The sequence below is a fragment of the Nematostella vectensis genome, chromosome 5 (genome assembly GCF_932526225.1).
Source record: "Nematostella vectensis chromosome 5, jaNemVect1.1, whole genome shotgun sequence".
In the NCBI taxonomy this organism is placed as follows: Eukaryota; Metazoa; Cnidaria; class Anthozoa; order Actiniaria; family Edwardsiidae; genus Nematostella; species Nematostella vectensis.
The window spans coordinates 12,139,872-12,153,281 of record NC_064038.1 but is presented as its reverse complement, the minus strand read 5'-3'; the positions used below and the strand labels follow the sequence as shown (position 1 = coordinate 12,153,281).

At 38.2% G+C, this 13,410-nt stretch overlaps 1 long non-coding RNA gene across 1 annotated transcript; it reads left to right on the top strand.

Annotated features, from left to right (window-relative positions):
• Window positions 1-1,250: 1,250 nt before the first annotated feature.
• On the top strand, window positions 1,251-5,683 carry LOC116608493. The gene is made up of 2 exons (XR_007308081.1): window positions 1,251-1,400; window positions 5,507-5,683. It is a non-coding gene; the product is annotated as an uncharacterized LOC116608493 (long non-coding RNA).
• The last annotated feature ends 7,727 nt before the right edge of the window (window positions 5,684-13,410 follow it).

The following is a 13,410-nucleotide window of genomic DNA, read 5'->3' as shown; positions in this document are numbered from 1 at the left end:
GGACCGCACCACACACGTTATCTAAGCTACGGAGAGTACCACACACACGGATAATCTTGTACAACCGTAGTTACGAGGACCGCACCAGACACGTTATCTAAGCTACGGAGAGTACCACATACACGGTTAATCTTGTACAACCGTAGGTCCGCACCAAATGCGTTATCTAAGCTACGGGGATTACCACACACACAAATACAAATGCAAATACTTTTGCGAAAACATATATGATGCACTCTTATACACGGTGGAATCTATGCAAACGGAGTTATTTTTAACATTCCCTACTGTGAATGGGGATGGTCTATTTTGCTGTCAATAAGGGCTAACGCCCTAAACAACACTTTCTTCTTCGATAAGTCTTTTGTTTCTTTTTCATGTTTATGTTTACTCGATAGAGATAAATAAAGAGCTCGAGCTACCTGTGATGATTCCCTTCACATGTCTTCCGTTTTCCTTTGGGTAGTGTGTAGGTAGCAATGCAATTTTTTTAGTGTAGGTAGCAATGCAAAATCGAGTTATTATTTTGTGACTGCCGTCTCAGAATTTTTACGAGCTAATCACGCCACCATTTTATACTCCTACTTAATGCCGAATCACACAAAACATCAGTTTCCATCAGCTAGTTCAAGCGAGTAACCAAAATATTTTCAATCAAATATCGTCAATAACGTATCAGACTTCATTCGTGGATTGTTATGTTGAAGTTTTTTTTTGCAAATAAACCACTGTATTAAACAATAACAAAGGAGTGGTTGATCGATATTATTTAAAAGCGTTGTTTAGACTTCTTTGCCAAAACAGAAAACGATAGTACCCTAAGATTCAATCCCCGTTTTGTGCGGCCAAGAAAATGACCATCAATTTTCAAAGTTCTGTAGGAAACCTAAATCTCAATCAAATTCAATTTCCTTTTCATAATTTGAAAGCTTATCAATGTTTCTTTCTGCTAGTTAAAGGTGGTTATACGGACTTTAATTTAAAGTTTCGGAAACACCCAGTCACTATTAGGCTGTAAAAACATTGATCCTCGATTTCTACGTTTTATATTTTTTCATAATTTCTGAGATACCTCTTTATTATATAATCTGAATGTAGTTGACAGGTCTTTTAAATATTCGTTAAAGTAAATAAGTATTAATAAAAGAATCGATAAATACATCATTGAGATACAGAAGGAATAATGCACGCTCATTCGACGGGACTCCTGTGGTATATATCATTTGTAGTGTTACCTTGGCAACAGTTTATCTGAAGACAGTTTGAGTTGGAGAACTGTTTTCGAGACGCGCCGTGGTTGCACGATCCTTCATCATCGAAAATCATCCACCATCCGAAGTTAAACATCCATTTTTACCTTCGAAATACGTTGTATAAATATTTTGGAGCACATCCGGAAGGTAAGTTTAAATGATAATGATAATCGTGATTTGTTTTATTAACTAATTCTCAACCTTGTATTCTCGCCCTTGCTCGAGCCGAACAAAATTTATTCATTTCTTCAGTGAGTGCGTAGCTCCGTAAAGACAAGCATAAAATAAAGTGGCTCTATATATAACATAACCTACTCATCAACCTTTCTTGAAACAAAACGAAAAATAAGCGATGTTTGGATAGGTTTTGAAGCGATAATTTTTTTATAGTCGCTACGCAGGCTATAAATTTTTGAAGTTTGTTGTTTGTACATGCGCGCAATACTTATGAGTACTTAATGACACCTTTTAAAATAAGCGCGAAAAATCCAAATTAAAATTTGAACCGTTTTTTTTAATTGCCTTTCAAATCTAAACGGGCTTTCATTGCACATTTCTGACGATTTTAGGTTTTATTTTCAATATTTATGCTTTGTTTACTGCATCTTCATTTTGTCTTAGTTAAACTAATTGACAGTCATATGGCACATTTGTTTTCTTCAGCCTCAGGTTTTATTTTCAATATTTATGCTTTGTTTACTGCATCTTCATTTTGTCTTAGTTAAACTAATTGACAGTCATATGGCACATTTGTTTTCTTCAGCCCAAACATGACTATGTGAACACCTAGTTCATTAGTTCCTGTTAACACCTCGGGGGTCATCTTTAGCAAATCTGACAACCAATATGAATATTGTGGTATTTTTGTCCATTTCGGCCTAAAAGTTTACCTTTTCACTTTTGCAATATTACTTCCGGTTGGATACCCTAAGCAGATAAGCTATAAGCAGGGGAGAATGCCAGTTTGGGAAGGAGGGAAAAAATGGATTAACATTGGCCATCAAAACATTCGACTCCAGGCCTCTCTGGCATTTCATTCGCAGTAAACCAATAGTTCAAAATGGCAGCTTGGTAGCAGAACGTCGTACACTTTCGGTTTTGCCAGTTTACCAAACAGTTTTCAAAGCTTCAAAGTATTGCAAGGATTAGATAGAATATTATGTAAGCTCAGGGTGAATCACATGCAAGATTTCCTCTGTGTAGCTATCATGATTTGGTCGATTTAATCAATAACCGTGCATTATTGCGAACCTCCGAAATCAAGTCAGAGGAACTGTTTGACAAAAAAATGTGTATATTTATCTATGATAACTCTACAAATTCAAGAGAAAACAACAAGACTTATCTGCGGACACTCATCAATGAACAGCACAGAGGAACAGCTTACTGCTTCTTTGTTAAAATTTAATTTCATCTCTAATAAGTCTTTAATTGTCATGGGATTATGAAATGGTTAAATGGTTTCCTGTTCACACTGTTTCCTTTTAAGGAGATACAGGTACAGTTTTATTAAAAGAGAAGCCATAACTGCACAGATTTCCTTCTGAATTGGGGCGAATTCTCACTAGAAATTGCCATTTCTTGGCATCTTTCCGTCTTAGTCGTTCACCATTACACTGATAGTTGGTGCACAGCTTGCGATTTCTGCTGAATATCTTGGGTTCATGACTTTTTGGCATTTTCACAAGGACAATGAACCATTATATTACTTCCTTTCTTCCTGAACTGGCATACCACACTGCTAAGGAGCCCATGTCTCATAACCCACAATGCTTAATGGGTTATCAAATAGATAAGCTAATATTCAAACAGTTCAAGTTAAGAAAGCTGTTAGTGTTTTTATGACTGTATATAATGTTAATATGAATAAACATTTACATGGCTTTTAAACAAATTGACCACAATATTTGTATTCTATGCCAGAATATTTGTTAAAGAGGATAATGAAATTTGTTTGATATAGGGTGTTACAGAACCTTTAAGGTACTCATACCTATTTTCAGACGGTACCTATTATTGGACAGTTGCAAAAAAAATCATAAAAATCTCACTTCATAGGAAAACAAGCTGAAAACTGACTCATCAAGTTGAAGAACTGACATTTAGAGAACAATGTTTTTCAAAGCTTTTTACAAGACTTTGTGTTTATTACAGCTGGTTTTGATTGTTTGGTTTGATTGACTACGCACCATTATCAAACAGAGAAAGGGGTTTTGGATTTTTGGAGGTCGCACAACAACGAATTTGGCTATAATTCCCAAAACAAGAAATAATCTTTACTCATGCACCTCATGGCGAGTTTAAAAACCTTCCATTTTGTTGTTGATGTCTCAGGATGCTATTTGGCCTCTCTTTCTGTATTCCTGATTTGTTTGGACAGTACCTTACCCTTGCAACCTACTGTATTATCAGACAGTCTAACATTTGCTGAATTATACAACATAAATTTGAGCCGTCACACATTTACAAACATGACTTTTAAAAACTAAATTCGTCAACAATTATTGTCTGTGGTATTTTAGTTACAGTTAAAATACTTGCATTTTTTTTGTATTACTCTCACAAAGAAGTCTGATATTAGGTAAGAGCTTTCAATAATATGGTCAGTAAAACACTTCTATCTTGTGATCGTTTTCTATTGAATTTCCTTGCCATCAATTTTTGTGGTCTATAATGGGTATAGTACCTACTTCTCTCAAATATCAAATGAGAAATGTTCCCCATAGCATTATCATTGCAGCAAATCAGCAACAATTTATATTGAAATCCAGCCCTAAACCAGAAGTTATAAGTCATCCCAATCCAATTTTAGGGCACATCAAGCTCTGCTCATACTTAAAACAGCATAAATGTGGATTTTTGTCCAATCCAAAACATCCAAATATTTTATACAAGTTATGCAAACACTCATATTTATTTCAAAGTTGAACCCTCCATTTGTTTATAGAGTGCACATTTTTTTTATTTTTATAGGGAACAAAGTGACTTTAAGCTGGCCTTCCAAATGTAAAAGTTTCTCCTTTATGTTTACTTTTAGCCTCTTGTTCTTCAAACTTGTGACAAGCTCATTGTTTTGGTCTTACGTCTCATGTATACAGGGCTTCTGGAATTACGCGCTTGTGCGGAAGCACGTAATTTGGCTTTTTCCGCGTAATCCGCGTAATCTGCGTAATCCACAAATTTCCACGTAATCCCACATAATTTGGATAAATTTTGAAAGACAAAACATTTAATTGCACAGCTGATGGGTTCTTATCTCTATTTCTCGTAAAAAAAAGAGAGATATTCTTCGTAAGAGTGCGATGTTTCGAACGGAATTTCGAAAACAAATAAAATGACTAGGTGCTCTTTGCTAAACTGCGAAGGCCTAGGACTAATAATAAAATACCTTTTTTTATAGGCTGGTAGCTAGGAGCCAATGAAAACTTGCCTATTTTCACACAAAAAATCACCTTTTCAAGTTATTTCGTGCTTTCCTTAAATTTAGTAAAGAATCCCGCGTAATTTTGAGGTTTTTTTTTGCGTAATTCCAGAAGCTCTGTGTATGGAGAATGACGATTTCCATGATGTTTACATTCTTTTTGTTCATGATTGTTGTGCATCACATCCAAAGACAAAAATTGACATTTGTTTCTAATTCTACTTTAAATTGCTTCTCATACCATTCACTGCAAAAGTCGTACTGTAGCTTTCCCCCAAAAAATGACATCCAGTTTTTTTTTATTCATTGAAATAGAAGTATTGCAGAGATAACATAAAAATCAACCTTTCTTTTTGAAAAAAAAAAATGATATAAGTAGGATTGATATTCTCAATTTTTTTTTTTTACATAAAAGATGCATGTATCTAAAAGATGAATTTTAATGATTCTTCACATTTATGTGAAGCTTTTTTCCTAAATTAAACTTAAATATGTCAACGTTGTGGACATTAAGTAATGTCCACAATAATGTGTCCTCATGCGGAAACAAGTGAGAAATCTGGAATTTTTTTCAATCCAAGGCACAAGCCCCTTTTTCAGTGAGCCCTGTGAAATGGGCGTGAACCCAAATTCTCAATATTTTATCATTTTCATAAGGCTCAATGTAATTTGAAAAAATCTTGATATTGCATATCTCATGTGGAATTGCCGAGTCTACCTGCAATAGTTGTATCACCTGTCTGTTGTTTTGCATGTTCTTTTACTGTATATAACCTCTACAAAAAGGCGCTTAATCGATAACTGTTACTTTTATTATTTTTTTCCTTTTCAGGTTAAATAATCACTTCTACTGCCCTGCCTGGTGTGTGGTGGATAAGAGGCTCAACTCAGTTTGATTAGCATTGGTCACCTGTACAGCAGATATGGGGTTCAACTACAGTGATTATAAGGATTAGCCCAGTTTGAATAGCATTGGTCTTATGTACAGTGAATATATGGATTAGCCCAGTTTGAATAGCATTGGTCTTATGTACAATGGATTAGGCGCTCAGCTCAGTTTGCTTAGCATTAGTCTGGTGTGCGGTGCATAATTCCATTTTGATTATTATTGGATAAGGGGCCATGCACAGTTGAATTCGGATTGGTCGGGTTTACAGTGGAAAAGGTGATTAGCTCAGTCTTGTGTACAATAGGGGGTTTAGTTCAGTATGCTTAGCATCAGTCTGGTGTGTGGTTGATAAGGGACCTAGTCAGTTTGATTATTATTGTTCCCATATACTAGCTCAGTTTGATTAGCATTTGTCTGGTGTGTGATGGATGACTGGCTGAGTTCAATTTGACGTAAAGTGCACTTGTAGCTCAGTTTGATTAGCATTGGCCCCTTGTGTGTTGGCTAGGGGCTAAGCTCAGTTGAATTAGGATTGTCTTGTGTACAAGGGGCTTAGCTCAGTTTGATGATATAACTGGAGGCATCAGTCTGGTGATAATTGGCTTAGTTCAATTTGATGGAAAAGGTGCTTGGCTCAGTCTTATGTACAGTTGATATGGGCTGGTTCAGTTTGATAAGCACCAGAATCTGGTGTGTGTTGGACATCAGTATCTGGTGTGTTGTGCATTTCAATTCTGTACAGTGAATAAGGGAGTCAGCTCAGTTTGCTTAGCATTGGCCTTTATACAGTGCTGAGGGGCTTAGCTCATTTTTATTAGAGCTGATCGTATAAACAGTGGATAAGAGCTTAACTTGTTTTGATTATTATTAGTCTGATGATGAACAGTGGATAGGGGCTTAATTCTAAACACTAGGTTCTGGTGGGGCATAGCTCAGATGAGTTAGTGTTGGTCTAGTTTATAGTTTACAGGGGCTTAATTCAGTGTCATTAACATTTGCATAGCATCAGTATAGTGTGTGGTGTATAAGGGGCTTAAACTCAGTTTGAATAGCATCAGTATGGTGTGTAGTGAATAAGGGCCTTAAGCTCAGTTTGGATAGCACCAGTATGGTGTGTAGTGTATAAGGGGCTTAAGCTCAGTTGGAATAGCATCAGTATGGTGTGTGGTGAATAAGGGGCTTAACCTCAGTTGGAATAGCATCAGTATAGTGTGTGGTGAATAAGTAAGCCCAGTTTGATTAAGAACCAGTATAGTGTGTGGTGTATAGGCTTAAGCTCAGATTGAATAGCACTAGTATGGTGTGTGTGTATAAGGGGCTTAAGCTCAGTTTGATTAGCATCAGTATGGTGTGTGGTGAATAATGGACTTAAGCTCAGTTGGAATAGCATCAGTATAGTGTGTAGTGAATGAGGGGCTTAAGCTCAGTTGGAATAGCATCAGTATGGTGTGTAGTGAATAATGGACTTAAGCTCAGTTGGAATAGCATCAGTATAGTGTGTAGTGAATAACGGGCTTAAGCTCAGTTAGAATAACATCAGTATGGTGTGTAGTGAATAAGGGGCTTAAGCTCAGTTGGAATAGCATCAGTATAGTGTGTGGTGAATAAGGGGCTTAAACTCAGTTTGAATAGCATCAGTATGGTGTGTAGTGAATAAGGGGCTTAAGCTCAGTTTGAATAGCACCAGTATGGTGTGTAGTGAATAAGTAAGCCCAGTTTGATTAAGCACCAGTATAGTGTGTGGTGTATAAGGGGCTTAAGCTCAGTTGGAATAGCATCAGTATAGTGTGTGGTGAATAAGGGGATTAAACTCAGTTTGAATAGCACCAGTATGGTGTGTGGTGTATAAGGGGCTTGAGCTCAGTTGGAATAGCATCAGTATGGTGTGTGGTGTATAAGGGGCTTAAACTCAGTTTGAATAGCATCAGTATGGTGTGTAGTGAATGAGGGGCTTAAGCTCAGTTGGAATAGCGTCAGTATAGTGTGTGGTGAATAAGGGGCTTAAGCTCAGTTTGAATAGCATCAGTATAGTGTGTGGTGTATAAGGGGCTTAGACTCAGTTTGAATTGCATCAGTATAGTGTGTAGTGTATAAGGGGCTTAAGCTCAGTTTGAATAGCATCAGTATGGTGTGTGGTGTATAAGGGGCTTAGACTCAGTTTGAATTGCATCAGTATGGTGTGTGGTGTATAAGGGGCTTAAGCTCAGTTGGAATAGCGTCAGTATAGTGTGTGGTGAATAAGGGGCTTAAACTCAGTTTGAATAGCATCAGTATGGTGTGTGGTGAATAAGGGGCTTTTAAGCTCAGTTGGAATAGCATCAGTCTTGTGTGTGGTGGATAAGAGGCTTTGCTCGGTTTCATTTGTGTTTGTCTAAATGCATTAGATAAGGTGCTTAGTTCAGTTTGATTAAAGCCGCATTGTCACCAGTTTACTTCCGGAGGTCCGACGGAAACATCAACCGTTAAAAGACAAAAGAATCTATTCGAATCCGAAATATTTAACAGGCCATCCGCTCTAAATTATCAATCACATCCTCAAAGAAACTTCAAATAAACACACTGTTTTCAATATTTTGAAATATTTTTCGCGTTTTCTGTTGAAATCATCGGATATTGTTACGTAACCGACCGAAAGTAAACTGGTGACAATGCGGCTTTAATATTTGTTTGATGTAGAGTTGATAAGGGAATTAGACTATCATTGGTCTGGTGTACAGTGGATAAGGTGTTAAGTTCAGTTTGGTTATTATTGTTCTGACAACTCAGTTTGATTATCATTGGTTAATGTTGTAGGGCAGATGGGGCTTACCTCATATTGGTTTACAGTGGATACGGGGCTTAGCTCAGTTTGATTATCATTTGCCTGGTGTGCTGTGTTGAGGGCCCTGGCTCAGATGAGTCAGTGTTGGTCTTGTGTACAGTGTTTGAGGGGCTTAACTCACTTTGATTGGCATCAGTCTGGTGTGTGATGGATAAGTGGTAAAGTTTAATTTGATGTACAGAGGTTAAGGTACTTTATTAGTTTGATTAGCATTTGTCTGTGGTCTGGTGTGCTGTGGTGAGGGCTTAGCTTAAATGAGTTAGTGCTGGTCTTGTGTTGCATCAGTCTGGTGTGCAATGGATAAAGTGCTAAGCTCAGTTGAATTAGAGTTGGTCTTGTGTACAGTGAATATAAGGCTTAGTTCAGTTTGATTAGTATTGGTCTGTGTATATTGGATAAAGGAAATGGCGCAGTTTGATAAGCATCAGTATGTGCAGTGGATAATGGGTGTAGTTCAGTTTGCTAAGTGTCAGTTTGGTGTGCAGTGGATTTTAAGGGGGTTTAGCTCAGTTTGCTTAGCACCAGTTTTGTGTGTGGTGGATAAGGGGCTTAGTTCAGTTTGCTTAGTGTCATTTTGGTGTGCGGTGGATAAGGGGCTTAGCTCAGTTTGCTTAGCACCAGTTTGATGTGCGGTGGATAAGGGGCTTGGCTCAGTTTGCTTAGCGTCATTTTGGTGTGCGGTGAGTAATGGGCTATGCTCAGTTTAAGAAGCATTGGCTGCTTGTGCAGTGCTGAGGAGCTTAGAGCAGTTTTGTTGGAGCCGGTCATATAAACAGCGGATAGGCGGGCTTAATTCAGTTTGTTTATCATTTGTCTGAAGAACAGTAGACAAGGGGCTTAGCTCTGTTGAATTAGCGTTGGTCATTTGTACAGTGGATAAGGGGCCCTAGCTAAGTCTTGTGTATAGTGGATAAGGGGCAAACAGTGTAGTTTAGTTTGATTAGCATGCGATGTATAAGTAGCTTAGTTCAATTTGATGTACGGTGGATAAGGGGCTTAGCTCAGTTGAGTTAGTTTAGCTCTCGTGTACTGTGGATAACAGACTGAGCTTTGTTTGATTAGCATCAGTTTGGTGTGTGGTGGATAAGTTGCTTAGTTCAGTTTGTTTATTATTGGCTTGTTTTCAAGTAAATAAGTCGCTTTGTACAGTTTGATTATAATTTGTTTGTCGTACAGTGGATAAGTGGCACAGCTCAGTCTGAATTTAATTGGTCAGGTGTCGAGGGGATATGGGTCTTTTCTTTGAGTAGTTTTAGTCTAATATACAGTGTACAAGGGGCTTAAATCAGTTTGATTATTATTGGATAAGGGGCTCAGCTCTGTTGAATAAGGGTTTCATGTACAATGGATAAGGGGCATAGCTAAGTTTGATTAGCATCAGTATGGTGTGTGGTGAATAATGGACTTAAGCTCAGTTGGAATAGCATCAGTATAGTGTGTAGTGAATGAGGGGCTTAAGCTCAGTTGGAATAGCATCAGTATGGTGTGTAGTGAATAATGGACTTAAGCTCAGTTGGAATAGCATCAGTATAGTGTGTAGTGAATAACGGGCTTAAGCTCAGTTAGAATAACATCAGTATGGTGTGTAGTGAATAAGGGGCTTAAGCTCAGTTGGAATAGCATCAGTATAGTGTGTGGTGAATAAGGGGCTTAAACTCAGTTTGAATAGCATCAGTATGGTGTGTAGTGAATAAGGGGCTTAAGCTCAGTTTGAATAGCACCAGTATGGTGTGTAGTGAATAAGTAAGCCCAGTTTGATTAAGCACCAGTATAGTGTGTGGTGTATAAGGGGCTTAAGCTCAGTTGGAATAGCATCAGTATAGTGTGTGGTGAATAAGGGGATTAAACTCAGTTTGAATAGCACCAGTATGGTGTGTGGTGTATAAGGGGCTTGAGCTCAGTTGGAATAGCATCAGTATGGTGTGTGGTGTATAAGGGGCTTAAACTCAGTTTGAATAGCATCAGTATGGTGTGTAGTGAATGAGGGGCTTAAGCTCAGTTGGAATAGCGTCAGTATAGTGTGTGGTGAATAAGGGGCTTAAGCTCAGTTTGAATAGCATCAGTATAGTGTGTGGTGTATAAGGGGCTTAGACTCAGTTTGAATTGCATCAGTATAGTGTGTAGTGTATAAGGGGCTTAAGCTCAGTTTGAATAGCATCAGTATGGTGTGTGGTGTATAAGGGGCTTAGACTCAGTTTGAATTGCATCAGTATGGTGTGTGGTGTATAAGGGGCTTAAGCTCAGTTGGAATAGCGTCAGTATAGTGTGTGGTGAATAAGGGGCTTAAACTCAGTTTGAATAGCATCAGTATGGTGTGTGGTGAATAAGGGGCTTTTAAGCTCAGTTGGAATAGCATCAGTCTTGTGTGTGGTGGATAAGAGGCTTTGCTCGGTTTCATTCGTGTTTGTCTAAATGCATTAGATAAGGTGCTTAGTTCAGTTTGATTAAAGCCGCATTGTCACCAGTTTACTTCCGGAGGTCCGACGGAAACATCAACCGTTAAAAGACAAAAGAATCTATTCGAATCCGAAATATTTAACAGGCCATCCGCTCTAAATTATCAATCACATCCTCAAAGAAACTTCAAATAAACACACTGTTTTCAATATTTTGAAATATTTTTCGCGTTTTCCGTTGAAATCATCGGATATTGTTACGTAACCGACCGAAAGTAAACTGGTGACAATGCGGCTTTAATATTTGTTTGATGTAGAGTTGATAAGGGAATTAGACTATCATTGGTCTGGTGTACAGTGGATAAGGTGTTAAGTTCAGTTTGGTTATTATTGTTCTGACAACTCAGTTTGATTATCATTGGTTAATGTTGTAGGGCAGATGGGGCTTACCTCATATTGGTTTACAGTGGATACGGGGCTTAGCTCAGTTTGATTATCATTTGCCTGGTGTGCTGTGTTGAGGGCCCTGGCTCAGATGAGTCAGTGTTGGTCTTGTGTACAGTGTTTGAGGGGCTTAACTCACTTTGATTGGCATCAGTCTGGTGTGTGATGGATAAGTGGTAAAGTTTAATTTGATGTACAGAGGTTAAGGTACTTTATTAGTTTGATTAGCATTTGTCTGTGGTCTGGTGTGCTGTGGTGAGGGCTTAGCTTAAATGAGTTAGTGCTGGTCTTGTGTTGCATCAGTCTGGTGTGCAATGGATAAAGTGCTAAGCTCAGTTGAATTAGAGTTGGTCTTGTGTACAGTGAATATAAGGCTTAGTTCAGTTTGATTAGTATTGGTCTGTGTATATTGGATAAAGGAAATGGCGCAGTTTGATAAGCATCAGTATGTGCAGTGGATAATGGGTGTAGTTCAGTTTGCTAAGTGTCAGTTTGGTGTGCAGTGGATTTTAAGGGGGTTTAGCTCAGTTTGCTTAGCACCAGTTTTGTGTGTGGTGGATAAGGGGCTTAGTTCAGTTTGCTTAGTGTCATTTTGGTGTGCGGTGGATAAGGGGCTTAGCTCAGTTTGCTTAGCACCAGTTTGATGTGCGGTGGATAAGGGGCTTGGCTCAGTTTGCTTAGCGTCATTTTGGTGTGCGGTGAGTAATGGGCTATGCTCAGTTTAAGAAGCATTGGCTGCTTGTGCAGTGCTGAGGAGCTTAGAGCAGTTTTGTTGGAGCCGGTCATATAAACAGCGGATAGGCGGGCTTAATTCAGTTTGTTTATCATTTGTCTGAAGAACAGTAGACAAGGGGCTTAGCTCTGTTGAATTAGCGTTGGTCATTTGTACAGTGGATAAGGGGCCCTAGCTAAGTCTTGTGTATAGTGGATAAGGGGCAAACAGTGTAGTTTAGTTTGATTAGCATGCGATGTATAAGTAGCTTAGTTCAATTTGATGTACGGTGGATAAGGGGCTTAGCTCAGTTGAGTTAGTTTAGCTCTCGTGTACTGTGGATAACAGACTGAGCTTTGTTTGATTAGCATCAGTTTGGTGTGTGGTGGATAAGTTGCTTAGTTCAGTTTGTTTATTATTGGCTTGTTTTCAAGTAAATAAGTCGCTTTGTACAGTTTGATTATAATTTGTTTGTCGTACAGTGGATAAGTGGCACAGCTCAGTCTGAATTTAATTGGTCAGGTGTCGAGGGGATATGGGTCTTTTCTTTGAGTAGTTTTAGTCTAATATACAGTGTACAAGGGGCTTAAATCAGTTTGATTATTATTGGATAAGGGGCTCAGCTCTGTTGAATAAGGGTTTCATGTACAATGGATAAGGGGCATAGCTAAGTTTGATTAGCATCAGTCTTCTGTACTGTGAAGGAGGGGCTTTGCTTTGTTTCATTAGCGTGTCTAAATGTGTCTAAATGCACTAGATAAGGTGCTTACTTCAGTTTGATGATCATTGGTCTGATGTACAGTAGATAGGGGCCTCAGCTCAGTTTGATTATCATTGATGTGGTGTAGAGTGGATATGGGGCGGATATTTTGGTTGGTGTTAGTCAAATAAACGGTTTATAAGGGGCTTAGCTCAGTTTGATTAGCATTGGCCTCATGTGCAGTGCTGAAGGGCTTTCCTCATTTTGATTAATGTTGTCTAATATAAAGTTGATAAGGGGCTTAGCTCAGATTTGATTAGCATGGATGTAATGTACAGAGGATAAGGAGCCTAGCCTAAAATAATGTATTCAATAACGATTTTGGAATTGTTACAATAACCCTGTCAAGCAAATGATACAGTGAATGTTGGAAAATTCGCGACCGGAAAATTCGCGAACACTAAAAAAATTCGCGGTCAGGTCTTGGACCCCAAGGTTTTTTTTTTTTGACCCCCAAATACTACTAATTTACCAAAATAACTACAAAATTCCCGCTGAAGGTTTAAATCGCGGATTTAAACCTTGGAACCCAAGACCCGCGAATTTTCTAATATTTACTGTAATTTCTTGTCGTTGTCAAAAGAAGATGAAAATGAGAAGATAATACGCTGAGGTATATTTTACGGGTTTGTGGAAACCTCTCTATTGATTACTGTAAGAAAAGTGTGATAGAATTGATTTATTTGTTGAAATTCTAATAAACGAACAAAACAA